General features: G+C 41.3%; 1 protein-coding gene across 1 annotated transcript in view; it reads left to right on the top strand.

The window, feature by feature from the left end:
• Positions 1–3,104: 3,104 nt before the first annotated feature.
• The window catches only part of LOC144684709 (excitatory amino acid transporter 2-like), a 214,026-nt gene continuing 202,288 nt past the window's right edge, over positions 3,105–14,842 (top strand). The window contains exon 1 of the mRNA XM_078548840.1: positions 3,105–3,130. The gene's annotated coding sequence lies outside the window, so the exon portion shown is untranslated. The remainder of the gene's footprint in view (positions 3,131–14,842) is intronic.

The raw sequence follows: 14,842 nt of genomic DNA, 5'->3' as shown, positions 1-14,842 counted from the left end.
ATTGGGGCCATACTGTTACAAGATTACACTGGAATTGAAAATCCAATAGGGTATTTTTCACATAAGCTGAATGTACAACAGGGAAGATATTCAACGATCAAAAAGGAGACCTTGAGTTTGGTGTGAGTGTTGCAGCATTATGAAAATTATGTTTCAAACAATTCATCAGAAACAAATCGTTTATACAGACCATAATCCTTTGAAATTTTTGGACAAATTTTGAGACAAAAGTGTAAGTCTTTTCAGGTTGAGTCTATTATTACAACAATGTAATCTATGGATTATACATGTTGCTGGTAGAGAAAATCTGTTTGTAGATGTGTTATGAAGAGCTTGAAGCTTAAAGGGAAAATTGGACATTTAGAAAAAAACTTAGACACTGAACTGGAATGATTTCTATTGATACCAAGGACTTGTGTATATATATTGTTATGACAATGCATGCATCTGGTAATGTAATAGTGTAATAAGTATAGGAGATAGTGTGATTAGTGTTATTAACAAATGAAGCCGTCTTTTAAAATTATGATGGTTCATTTTTTGATAGGGAGGGGGATGTCATGAAGAGATATTAATGTGTATAATGTTATTGGAAGTTATTTTTAAACTGTAATTTTAGTAGGGTATGTGTCTAAATGTGTGTCTATGTGTGTGGCTTAATTGGATTGAAGCTAGCTAGTCTGGGTGCTTTGATGTATAGTAGTTTGAGATGTTAATTAGATAAATGTAAGGAGGAGAAGGTAAAGGGCAATTAGCATTTTTAAATAAACCATTCAAAAGAATGGGCAAAATCTTGCACCTAGCTGACAGACACCAAGTAATGTGTTTATATTACTAATAAAATTGGTGGAATGAAAACATTCTTGTTCAGAGAGGTAAAATTAAAACACCTAGTAATACAATGGAAACAATACATTCAAATGTATAAACAGAAAGGCGTGTGTATAGGTCAGAGGCATGTAAGATCTAACCAGCCTGTAAGACAACAACTATGTTTGCAAATTGAAAGAAACCTCATTTTGAATTCATAAGGTCAAATGTGCTTTGCCTGGTGTCTGTTTAAAGTCTATGGGTTATTGTTGCCTTGGTGAAGATTTACCTAGGAGTGATTAATTTGGGGGTTTGTAGTAATTTGTAGACATGTGAATGTGTTTAATTAATTGTTAAATTAATAAATGTTTAATTTAGTTTTATATAAAAAACCTTGTGAGGCTTGACAGTTTTATTCCTGAATTCAGAGCTGCATCTCAAACATACCAATTGAAAATATAGGTTATGACAGTTGTTCAAGTTTCCTTCTGGGATTTGAACAACTCAGCCTTTACCAACTGCTGTGTCATAACATTTCAAAAGTAGGGAGGTTATGCTTCAGTTGTACAGGGCATTGGTGAGGCCACATCTGGAGTATTGTGTACAATGCTGGTCTCCTTATTAAAGAAAGATATAAATGTATTAGAAGCAGTTCAGAGAGAGTTTACTAGACCAATAACAGAAATGGACAGGTTGTCTTATGAGGAAAGGCTGGACAGGTTAGGCTTGTATCCACTGAAATTTAGAAGAATAGGAGACGACTTAATTGAAACCTTTAAGATCCTGAGGGGTCTTGACAGGGTGGATGTGGAGAGGATGTTTCCTCTTGTGGGAGAATCTAGAACTAGGGGTCACTGTTTAAAAATAATAAGTCGCTAATTTAAGACAGAGATGAGGAGAAATATTTTCTTTCAGAGGGTTGTGGGTCTTTGGAACTCTCTTCCTCAAAAAGCGGTGGAAGCAGAGTCTTTGAATATATTTATGGAAAAGCTAAATAGATTCTTGATTAACACGGGAATGAAAGGTTATCAGGGGTAGGCAAGAATGTGGAGTTGAGGTTACATTCAGATCAGGCATAATTTTATTGAATGGAAGAGCAGGCTCGAGGGGCCGAGTGGCCTACTCCTCCTCCTAATTCGTATGTAAATGTTCGTAATAAATACATACATTTGCAGTTATTACTTATGTAATATAAAATAATGTCATTTAACTTAAAATATTCTTATTTTGTCTTTCAGTTTCTTTCAAACCAAGCTCTCCCTCGATTTTCTTTCTGTACCCGATTTGCACCTAATTCACTCGATTGCTTTATTATTCTTTCTCAAACTTTAAACCTCATTGGTTAATGAGGTAGATGTTCAGCGAAGCCCAGCATGCCTGGTTGTCAGGTCCCACTTATAGCAATTTGCTGGGGAATTTCCAGCTGAGGGGTATAGGGGAAAGCTATATAACGAACACGAAGGTCCTGGGTGTCCCCCCTCAACACATGCTGGACCTTATTAAATGGATTGTGTTTCCAAATTATGCTCACTTTCTACATCCACCAGATATTAAACAGGAATTGACACCACATGTCTATCCAGTATAAAGTATCTGATAAAGAAATACAGATTTGAGGATCTGGCTGGTAGCGCCTAAGAGCCCAGTGTTGGTAAAACTCGTACAATTCTCGCGTAAATAAAATCGAACATCTGGAAAGAAACGAAGCACATTAAAGCAGGCCAGTAATACAATGAAATAAATACAACAGGAATCTTAAAGGATAGAGAGAGGTCGAGGGAAAGTCAATGCCAAGAACGAGCTTGGTTCCTTGTGAACCATTCAAGCAGATGCTGAGAACAGCCGCTCCGTCTCGCTGTCTTTTGGAGAGGCATTTACAAGGGAACCAGAGATGTATGTATGTGTGATGTCAGCACTACGAGTTGTGGCTCGGTAAAGCCCAGCCAGCTCACATGCAGGTTTAATAGTGCCATCCCTACATTCAGCAAGCGCAAAGCGACTCCCAGCCAGGCGGTAGCAGCACACGGTTGGTCAGAGTCATCACACTCAGAGTCTCTAACACACGAGCTGGAGAATTCCACCACCGCAGCAGCACGGACAGAGAGCGCCTCTGCATGACACCGGTCACTGACTGCAGCCACAGCAATCGGTGCAAGGAGATCCTGAGGCTTCGGTGCCTACAGGATTATATTAGACTATATCCCGCCTCACACACACACACACACAAAGGAAATCTAATCCCAAAGGAACAGGATTTAAATCTCAGAAAACTGGTTGAATTGACCTCAGAGAAAAAAAAGAATTGAAAGAAAAATAAAAGGTGAGTTTTAAAACTATTCTACATATGTCGAATAACAATGTTTTGATGCGTAGATATAGTACAGCTGGATATTAAAACCAGTTTCAGTGCAGACGTGTCTCAGCGAGGGACTGGTGTACAATGGAAGGTTGGTAAGAATTCATTTGAAAGTTTGCTCCCGAGCCCGAACGGGCAGGGGGTTTCGAAGCCCGATTTAATATTCACCACGGAACAGACAGGGATCTCACTCAGACAGCTTCAGAGATAGGATTAGAGCTGGGAGACCGAGAGGGCGCGATTTCTCTAGCTGGGTAAATTAACAGACCAGATCCTGTCTATTTGTTTAACATTCTGAATCCACACCTCAGCCCACGGAGCGCGGGTTGCCTCGCTATTTTTGATGCTGCTTGTTGCCTTTACCGTGCTTTGTGGAAACGCTCACGCCACGGCAGCAGATATGACAGGACCGTGCTTAGAGACAGCCCAACTGATTGATCTCTGTCCGCCCGACGTTCAATGGTGGCGAATGGTTACATCGCTGCGATTTGCTGGCGAACCCTTGTCTGTTTCCTGGGTCTCTTCGATGAATCAACATACTCTCTCTAATGCTTTGGAACTCCCTCTTCACCTCAGTTTTGCTCTCTTTACTCCAGGGTGTCCTGTTAAACAGATTTAGCGCCTGCTCGCCTATCTCTGCTTTTGCGATGAGTTCAACCCCCCTGCAACCCCCTCAGGTGTCGACACAAACAAAGCCTGGAAACTACCCCCGCCACCCCATTCCACCCACTGCAAAGATCTCGGTGGGGATCTAGTTTGGGCTTGCTGTGCGCTCCCAAGTGGCGCTCAGCTGACAGTCGGGGAGAAGGGATTTTAAAAAAATATAATTCTGTCGAGTAGACGTGCGAAGAATGAAAAGCATACGGCGGGTAAATGAACATAACTGAGTAGGGCAGGGACATATAGGAGACTGAGATAGGGGGCACCCAGGTGGAGAGACCGACACAGGCAAGCTAGACTGTCAGCCCGGGAGAGGAGATTGTACACAAACTATATGTGAACACAAACGTTCACACACATTGATGATTGGTGACTCTCGGGCTCTATGAGATTGGGATCCCACGTGAAGGATTAGACTGGGAAATGAATGTGAATGTACACTAGTAAAATTCAGGAGATTAATGCCGTAAACTGACACTCTCATTGACAATTCAATCCCTCTCCCTCATTGTTCCTCGACTGTGGGCATATTACTCACACGGTAATGAGGAAGGTGAAGATCTTCAGCAGCGATGGCCCTGCCACCTCTTAATGTATTCTTCAGTCACTAGGGTTTGAAAGGAGAGCACTGCTGTGTTTATACATTCAACATATTGGGGGCACTGTCTCTCCAGAGTCGTGGCCTCTGGGTAACAGTTTTCCTAAACAATGGGAAAAACATGTAAAAATAACAATTGATTACCATAGATCAATGGAAGTATCTTTTACTGAATCAGTGTGTGTATATGTGTATGTGTGTGTGAGAGAGAGAGACGGGAGAAGGAAAACACTTGCTTGTAGAAATTCTAACGCGGAGCTACTGTTAAGTAAGAAAGTGACTGGAATCTTCACTCTCAGACTGCAGATATTACACCCTATTTAAAAAGGGGGAGAGGTATAAAATCAACAGCTATAGGCCAGTCAGCCTAACATCAGTGGTGGGGAAACTTTTATAGACAATAGTCGAGGGCAAAATTAATTGGTATTTGGAAAAGTACAAGCTAATCATTAAAGTCAGCACAGGTTTCTTGAAGGTAAATTTTGTTTTACCAGCTTGATTGAGTTCTTATGAGTACCAATGAGGGTAGTGTGACTGATGTTGGGTATATGGACTTCCAAAAGGTGATCGGCAAAGCACTAAATAGATTTGTTAGCAAAATTGAATTCTATGGGGTTAAAAGAAGAGTGGCAGTGTAGAGACAAAATTGGCTAAGGGACAGATAGTAGAGGCTAGTGGTGAATGGTTGTTTTCAGACTGGAAGTATAATAAAGGTGTTTCCCAGGGGTAGCTGTTGGAAGTATTGCTCTTTTTTGATATACATTAATGACCTAGACTGATGTATGTGGGCATAATTTCAAAATTTGCAGATGACATGACACTCAGAAATATAGTTAACATTTAAGATTTAATATGCACCCTGGAACAGACTCAGATTTCAGAGAACCTAAGATCTCAGGAAGACAAAGATTGGTGAAATGTGGCTTCTGAAACTTAATGCACGGAAATGTGAAGTGAAACATTTTCATAAGAAGTATGAGGAGACACAGTATGAACAAAATTATACCATTTTAAAGAGGATGCAGGGACAGCGAAGCCAGGGGTGGATGTACAGAACTCTTGGAAAGTGGCAGGACAAGTTGTTAAAATGCATATGGGATCCTTGGTGTTATTAATAGAGGCATAAAGTACAAAAACAAGAAACTTATGCAAAACCTTTATAAATCACTCATTAGGCTACAAATGACTACTTTGCCCAATTCTGGACACCACAATTTAAGAAGGATGCTAAGGGTTTAGAGAGGGTGCAGATGAGGTTTCCTACAATGTCACCAGGGATGAGTGTGGAGTGACTGGAAAAGCTGTGGTCATTCTCCTTAGAGCAGGGAAGTTAGGAAGAGATTTAATAGATGTTTTCAAAATCGTGAATGGTTTGGATACAGCAAATAAGAAGAACTTGCTTTGTAGGGGCAGAAGAGTTGGTAACCAGAGGATACAGATCTAAAGTGATTGTTTTACCAGTGAGTTGTTGTGATCTGGAATGTACTGCCTGAAAGGATGATAGAAGTAGATTCAGTACTAACATTCAAAATGGAATTGGATAAGTACATAAAGATAAAAGAAAATAGTTATAATAAAAGTACAGGGAATTGGGATTAATTGGATAGATGTATTTTGGAGAATTGGGACAGTGAGAAGCACCACGGCAGTAGTCCCAAGGATTTAAACCAAAGTGCAGCAGAGCAGCAGCAGATAATTGGGAGAGTGAAGAGCATCACAGGAGAGGTCCCAAGGAATTAAACAGAAGTATAGCAGAGTAGCATCAGAGAGCAGTGAACCATAGGGGAGAAAAAGATGCTAAGTGATGCCACAACACAAGAAGGAGCAGCGGGGGTACGTTTACAGGTAAATATTTATGTTAATCTACCTATAACTTAAACTAGAACTAGTAATTAGTTTTTCTTTAATAATCTAAAAAAAAACAAGATAAGTTAATTCAATACATAAACTTTAATTATTTTTGACCAGATCAGGGACAAGTCTTAAGTTTATTTTTCATAAGTTTAAACAGTAGTCTAATAAATAGAGGTATGGCAGGACACCTCAGTCCTATCAAATACACATCCTGATATACATGAGTAGATCTTGCTTTCTAACCAGCATTCAGTTCAGAATACTGGTGAGGGTGATGGTTCCTCTGGGGAGTACAGCTAGAATCAAGTGCAAGGTAACCTCAGTGGCTCAACTGTACAGGGGGGAGGAGGAAGGTCAGAAAAGCAATAATGATGGGAATTAATAGTTAGGGGAACTACAGACATTTCTGCAGCCAGGATGTTATGCTACCTCGCTGATGCCATGGTCAAGGACCTCAGAGAGGCTGCAGAACATTCTAGGGGGAAAGGTTAACCAGAGGTCATGGTCCATATTGTTACGAATGATATAGATGGAAAGAGGGATGAGATTCTGTAGGCAGATCTTAGTGAGCTAGGAAAGAAATTAATAAGTAGGAGCTCAAAGGCAGTAATGTCCAGATTACTCCCAGTGTCATGCCTAGTGAATACATAAATAGTTAGATAAAGCAGATGAATGTGTGGCTGGAGCGATGGTATAAGAGGGAGAGCTTTAGATGGCCGAGGCATTGGCATTGCTTCTGGGAAAGATGGAATCTGTACAAGCCAAATGGGTTGAACTTCAACAGGATCAGGATCAATGTCATCATGAAGAGGTTTGCTCACCCTATTAGAGGATGGGGGATTTGAAGTAGGTTGGCAGAGAGATGGGAAGAAAAGCTGCAAATGGAAGGCAGAAACCTAGTAAGACAGCACAAACGGCAGAGAAAACAAATACTACAAAATAGATAATAAAGGAGTTGTTCAGTGATCAATGGTATATACTTCAATGCAGGAAGCCTAGTGAATAAGGCAGATGAGTTGAGGGGACAGATAGACACTTGGAAGTGTGATATATTACTGAAACAAGAAGGTTTTAAGAAGGACAGGAATGACAGCTCAACATTCTTGGTTACAGGATTTTTAGACAAGATAGAGAGGAGGATAAAAAAGGAAGGGTTTTCAATATTGACTAAAGAAATAATTACAGTTGTGAAAAGAACAATATGCTAGAAGGATCATCAATGAGACCTTATGAGTTTAAGTGAAAAACAAAAATTGGGCAATCAGATTGCTGGGAATGTACTATAAACCCCAAAACAGTACGAGGGAGATAGAAAAACAAATATGTAGGCAGATTTCTGAGAAGTGCAAAAACAATAGGAAAGTAATAGGACAGAATTTCGACCAGCCTAATATTAATTGGGATAGAATCAATGTAAACACTGTAGAGGTTGCAGAATTCATAAATTGTATTCAGAAAACTTTTTAGCAAGTATGTGGCAAGTAAACAAGAGAAGGGGCAATTCTAGATTTAGTTTTAGGGAATGAATCTGTGCAGGTGAAAGGGCTATTAGTGAGAGAGCAGTTTGGCAGTAGTGATCATAATTCAGTTAGATTTAGTGTAGACCAAGATAGACCAACTGTAAAAGTTCTCAGTTGAGGAAAGGCCAATTGTACTAAGTGAAGATGTGATTTAGCAAAAGTGGACTGGAAACAGAGCTATTAGAGACATTTAAGCAGGAGCTAATGAGAGTTCAGAACATGTATTTTCCCACAACACAGAAAAGTTGGATTCCCAAATCTAGAGTACCCTAGATGTCAAAGAGCATAGAAAACAGAGTAATGCAAAAAAATAGAAGATTATTTCAGATACTGTGAGTTCAATACTGTAAAAAACTTGGAGCAGTAACAAAAGTGCAGGGATGAAATTACATATAAAATTATGGAAACAAAGACAGAGCATGAAAAAAAATTGGCAATTAAAATCAAGGAAAACCCAAACATGTTTTATAAATACATAAAGAGCAAAAGGATAACTAAGGAAAGAACAGGGTCTATTATAGAACAAGAGGTAAGCTGTGTGCGGAAGAGGAAGACATGGGCACTGTTCTTAATGAAGGCTTTGTGTCTATCTTTACAAATATCATTAAGCAGAAAGAATGCGAAATATTAGATGGGATAAACATATGATAGGAGATATTAAGGGATTTAGCATCTTTGGAAGTAGATAAATTGCCTGTTATAGATTTGATTTTCCAGGCAACGTTTCTTGATGGAAACATTGAACTTTATTTACAAGGCAGCAGCATCAGCTACATGTGTGCATCTAACTCTACAACTAAAGAAGAACTCCCTCTAAGAGGTTCCCCACGCTGTCAATATCGCCATCCATTCCCGGCCGCCAAAGATAACTTTGCACTACCATCTTCATTCTTGAGATTCCTGGATGGGCACTGTATAACTCTACTAAGAGTGGTTCCCTTCCTTGTGAAGGAACTACAACTCATGCACCCCATAATGGAATACCATCTTGACTGCTCATTGTGTCTTTGGTTGAAAAATGGCTTCAGTTCGTCAGAGGCTGGTTCCTGGGACTATCCATGTAACACTTGATCTCTCATTTGAGACAGGACTGGATCATGATTCATCCAGTTTCTTATCTGCCTGGCACAGACTGGTGAGGAATACAGGAAATTCATCACTAATACGAGCTCTTGTGGAACTGGGATGTGGTCATTGTTCTCTTGCAAAGGAAGGCGACTTAGGGCATCGGCATTGGCTATATGAATCCCTGGTCTATGCACAAAGGTGTATTCATATGCCGCTAAAATTGGGCCCATCTTTGAATTCACACAGAAGCTATAGGAGGTTTAGACTTTTCCTCACTAAACAGACCCAAGAGTGGTTTGTGGTCTGATATTATCGTGAAATGTCACCCATTCACGTAGCTTGCTTCCCTTAATGTCCCCATTAGCACATCCTTTAGATAATATCACCACCGTCAACACCCCTTTGTCCTTTTGTCTATGACATCTTTGGCAGTCTCTTCTTGGCCTCCACCTATCACTGGCCCCCTTTCGAGCTCTCCTGTCCCACCCCCTTCTACCAACTTATATTTCATCTCATTTCTATATGTCTTAGTTCTGATGAAGGGTCATACGGACTCGAAACGTCAACTGTATCCCTCTCCGCAATAATTGTCAACAGATGTTTTTGTGACGGGAAGGTTGTTCCGTACTAGCTCCCTAGCTTTTTGTGGTATACATCAATGATTTAGCCTTAAATGTAGGGGACATGATTAAGAAGTTTGCAGATGATACAAAAACTGACTGTGTAGGTGATATGAGGAAGCAAGCTGTTGAATGCAGGAAGATATCAATAGATTTATCAGGTGGGCAGAAAAGTGCCAAATAGAATTCAACCTGGAGATGCGTGATATGTATTTGGGAGGGCAAACATGCAACGAAATATGTAATACATGGCAGAATTCTTAAAAGTACAGCGGAATAAAAAGATCTCTAATTGCATACCACAGATAGCTGAAGCTAGCAGGGTTGGCAGCAAGGGATACTTTATTAGCCAAGGGCTAGAATATAAGAGCAGGGAGGTTATACTAGAACTGTATAAAACACATTTTAGGCCACAGCTGGAGTACTGCACACAGTTCTGGCCACCACATGGCAGGAAGGATATGATTGTACTAGAGAGAGTACGGAGGAGATTTACGAGGATGTTGCTGGCAATGGAGAATTTTAGTTACAAGGAAAGATTGGACAGGCTGAACAGGAAGGCTGACAGGAGATTTAATTGAGACATGTAAAATTATGAGAGGCTTAAGTAGAGTTGATAGAAGGCCTGGCTGTCCTCATCTGTGAAGTAGTTGATGAATTCATTTGCATGATGGAAGAGGGCAGCGGTAACCCCCTTTATGCACTTGTGTGTGCCTGTGATATGCCGCACATGCTACCTGTGGAGTCCTGAAAAGCACTGGTGGTGAAAAAATTGAGTGCTGCAATCACCTTGAGGACCACTGGCATGGGGTTCCCACCAAATCCAAGGGCAGAATTATTTGCTCAGCATGCGCCAGATCCACTTGAGCATGAAATAGTGCGTGATGATGTCAGACAAGCATCCTGACAATTAAGAGGCCTATTAAAGCCATTAAAGTAGTAATTATCTGAGGTTTCTGATGTGTGGGAATTTTTCCCAGTTTTTAAAATCTTTACTTTTTGCATTTGAATTCTTCAGCTACCTGAGGCAGCTCTCTGCCTTCAGGGAGTTTTCATTCTACGCTCCCCTGCACCCACACTGACTTCAGCACTGGCCCTCATCCCACCCCCACCCCGGCAGCACTGAGCCTTTCAGCATGCCTTTCACACTGCCTGGCCGAATAACAGCCAGCCAGTGTGAAATCGTAGTCAGGGGCCGATTGCAGACGGGGGTCCGTTCCCCGTCCGCTCCCAGGCCCACCGATCGCGGGTGCCCGCTGAACTAAGAACCCTGCCCCAAGTTTCAAAATCCTTGCTGCGTAATTCAACATATTTCACTGACCACTTCTTGGGAATTCCTCAGTCATCTCTGGCATTTCCTCTCCGACATCTGCAGGTAGTTAGTTCTTGTTCTCAGGATGCGGTGATGCATCAGTGTCCTTTTTCGATGCCTTCCCTGGATGGCTGCATCCTGACCAATCTCCCCTTTTGGTGCTGTCTGCTGCTGGGGTTGCAGCCTCAGTTGTTGGAGGGCAAGAGTCCTCCTTTGACACATCCATAGATATATCAGCAATTGAACTGTGAAGAAGGCAGACAGTGAGATGAGAACATGTGTGTCCATGGATTTCACCCATAGAACTGATGAGCAGTGAGATTTTCAACTCCTTCTATTTTTCACACAAAACTCGATCCACCGCATACTGGGCTCCTCCCACTTCGATCTACAAAGGGAGATGTCAATGTAGTGCTAATGTCTCTGGACTGGTAATCCAGAGGCTAATGGCTCTGGGGGAAGAGTTCAAATCACCACAGCAGCAGGTGGAATTTAAATTCAATTAATAAATCTGGAATATAAAGCTAGTCTCAGTAATGATGACCATGACAGCTATCATATGCATGACAGATTGTTGTAAAAACCCATCTGGTTCACTAATGTCCTTTACAGAAGAAAATCAGCCATACTTATCTCACCTGGCTTGAATGTGACTCTAGACTCACAACAATGTGGTTAACTCTTAACTGCCATCTGCAATAGCTGAGCAAGCCACTCAGTTCAAGGGCAATTAGGGGTGGCCAATATATTCAGTGACCCAGCCTCCACTGCTCTCTGGGAAGAGAATTCCAAAGACCAATGACCCTTTAAGAGAAGAAATTCCTCCTCATCGTCATCTTAATTGGGAGACCTCTATTTTGAAACTGTGTCCCCTAGTTCTAGATTCTCCCACAAGGGGAAACATTCTCCCAGCATCAATCCCTGTCAAGCCCCCTCAGAATCTTGTACGTTTCAATAAGATCACCTCTCATTCTTCTAAATCTAATGAGTATAGGCCCAACCTGCTCAATCTTTCCTCATAAGTAACTGTTTCATCCTAGGAATCAGTCTAGTGAACCTTGTCTGAACTGCCTTCAATGCAAGTATGTCCTTCCTTAAGTAAGTAGACCATAACTGCACACAGTGTGATCTCTCCAATTCCCTGTCCAGTTGTAGCAAGACTTCCCTACTTTTGTACTCCATCCCCTTGTAATAAAGGCTGGCATTCCATTTGCCTTCCTAATTATTTGAATGCTAACTTTCTATGACTCATATACCAAGACGCCCAGATCCCTCTGTACCGCAGCTTTCTACAGTCTGCCTCTATTTAAATAATATTCTATATTATAATAATAAAATAGTGTAATAATGTGTCAAACAAGGAATACTGGAGGACACCCAGGACTTGGTAACCATAGCAGAGCGACATTTGGTGGCAGAGAAACTGCCTCTCGATCAAGGAGTTGCCTCTCCAGGAATCTTTTGTGCCCTCCTAGCCCAAAGAAATGCAGAGATTGTGGTAACTGTATGGCAGAGGGGGATGCTGTAGTGCAGCCAGAAGCTGTGCAGGGATAGTATAACATCTTTGATCAGAAGGTTAAACATGTTAAATCTGATAAACTGTTAAGGTGTTATCATTATCATGGATAAAGACACATTACAAGACAGTGTGCTAACATTGGAGAATGTGTGGATTATAGCCCACATACCTTATCATCCAAATCCCATGTATCTTCTTATTTGTGTAGCAGATTGTTTAAGTGACAATCAGTTGCTTAATGATCCTGCAAGCACTGTTCCAAATGCCAAAATTGGTGCCTTGCCCTAAAAATGGACTAAACTAGTGTTTCCGCTCATGTCCCCACCTTGGCTATTTCGGGAGCTCTGTAGAATCTAAAGTAGTCAGGGAAAATCACCCCCCCGTAAACTCTACAAACCTCAGTATATTATCCCCAGACTAATGGACTGGTGTTTCAATAAAGCTTTCAGACAGATGTTAAAGTAACAAGCAGAGATGGCAAAAACTTGGATACTTTGTTATGATGCATGACATTTACAAATGGTCTTCTCTCTCTTCCCACCTTTTGAACTTCTCTAGGAAAATCTCCTAGTTATTACGCGAGAGGAAAGAGTCTTCATTTTCAGAATGTGGTTGAACATAACAACAACAACTTATAATTATGTAGTGCCTTCAATGTAAAAAAATGTCCCAAGGCGCTTTTCAAGAGTAATATGTAATAAGATATGACACCAAGCCACAAAAGGTGATATTCGGTCAGATGGCCAAAAGCTTAGTCAAAGAGGTAGGTTTTCAGGATTGCCTTAAAGGAGGAAAGAGAGGTAGTGAGCTGGAGAGATGTAAGAAGGGTATTCCAGAGCTTAGGGTCTAGACAACTGAAAGCGCAGTCACCAATAGTGAGGGGATTAAAATCGGGGATGCTCAAGATCCTGGAATTAGAGGAGTGCAGATATCGCGCAGGGTTGTGAGTTTGGAGGAAATTACAGAGGTAGGGGGGAGCAAGGTCATATAGGGATTTGATCACAAGGAATGAGAACTTTAAAATCAAGATGCTGCTTAACCAGGAGCCAGCGTCAGTCAATGAGCACAGTGGTGACTTCAAGTTTATGGAGAGTAGAATGTGGGAAACCCAGCTAGGAATGTGTAGTCGAGTAGTCGAGTCTAGTGGTAACAAAGTCATGAATCGGGGTCTCAGAAGCAGATGAGCTGAGACAGGGGTGAAGTTGGGACACCGTTTTGTAGGTGGAAATAGGTGGTCTTAGTGATGGCATTGTGATGAATGTGAGGTTGGGTGCTCATTTCGCGGTTAAGTATGATACCAAACTTGCGAACAGGCTGGCTTAGTCTCAGACTGCTGTCAGGGAGAGGGAAGGGGTTGATAGGTAGGAACAAGGACCAAATGCAATGGCTTCAGTATTCCCAATATATATAACTGGTGGAAATTTCTGATCATCCAGTGCTGAATTTGCAACCTGAAAATGAGGAAGAGAATGGAGACAGTTACTCATATAGTAAAAGAACGCCTGAAAGATGCCCAAGGAAACCACTGGATCCACCATATTAAGCAAGCCAGGAGAGGCCATTTCATCAGGGCCACCGAGCCTAGCTTCTGGTTCCCACACCCGGGACCATACTAGTGGCTCAATGGTGGAGCCCGTACAAGATTGTGGAAGAAGTAGGCCCTGTAAACTATAACTTTAGTCAGCCTAGGAGAGGACTGAAGGAGCAGATCTGTCATATTAACCTGCTGAAACCATGGAGAGATCAGGAGACCCTCATGTCCAAATTGAGGCCTCTTTTGGAAATGAAGACCAGAGGAATGGAGGACGTTCATCTGGCTGAAGGGTTAATGGTACAGCAGTGATGAACACTGCTAAAATTAATCAAAAACTACAGCAGTGATTTTAACCTCTTGACTGGGAGGACGCATGTTATTAAACATGATATCATAGAACTTCAGAGGGTGATGATCTTGGTGAAAATATACAGAAATCCTGAGGTAAAGAGACAGGAAGTTTTCCAATAGGTCAGGACAATGCTAAAATCAGAAATACTAGAGGAGTCTCACAGTGACTGGTCAAACCCTATTGTTATGGTGCCAAACCTGGATGGGTTATGAAGATTCCAGTCTCAGAAAAGTAAATGACACATCCAAGCTCTGAAGTGATAAAGTAGAGGTTATTAATATAATGGTCCAGACCAGTAACAAAAAATCCAAATAAGAACTTGGTCTCATTGGATATATCAATGATTTAACTTCACCCCTTTGACAGATATAATCAAACCTTTGGAGTGAAATATAGCCCAATGTGACACTGGAGGGGAAAGCAGCATTTGGGGATGGCTTGTGCTCAGACCCCAGTACGGATCATTCTGAATTGTTTCTGGGAATTCAATCTCCAACCGGATGTATCTGATGTTGAGTAGGGGCAGTATCATGCCAGGATATCAGAGGAACAGAGCATTCTTTGGTGTGCCCGAGTAGAAAGTTGTTACCTCGGGAATGGAAGTATGCTATATTTGAGAAGGAGTGATTTAGTGATCAA

This window comes from Cetorhinus maximus, chromosome 9, assembly GCF_964194155.1.
Source record: "Cetorhinus maximus chromosome 9, sCetMax3.hap1.1, whole genome shotgun sequence".
Taxonomy (NCBI): Eukaryota; Metazoa; Chordata; class Chondrichthyes; order Lamniformes; family Cetorhinidae; genus Cetorhinus; species Cetorhinus maximus.
Note: the sequence above shows the minus strand (reverse complement) of the source record. Positions and strands in the feature narration are given on the sequence as shown.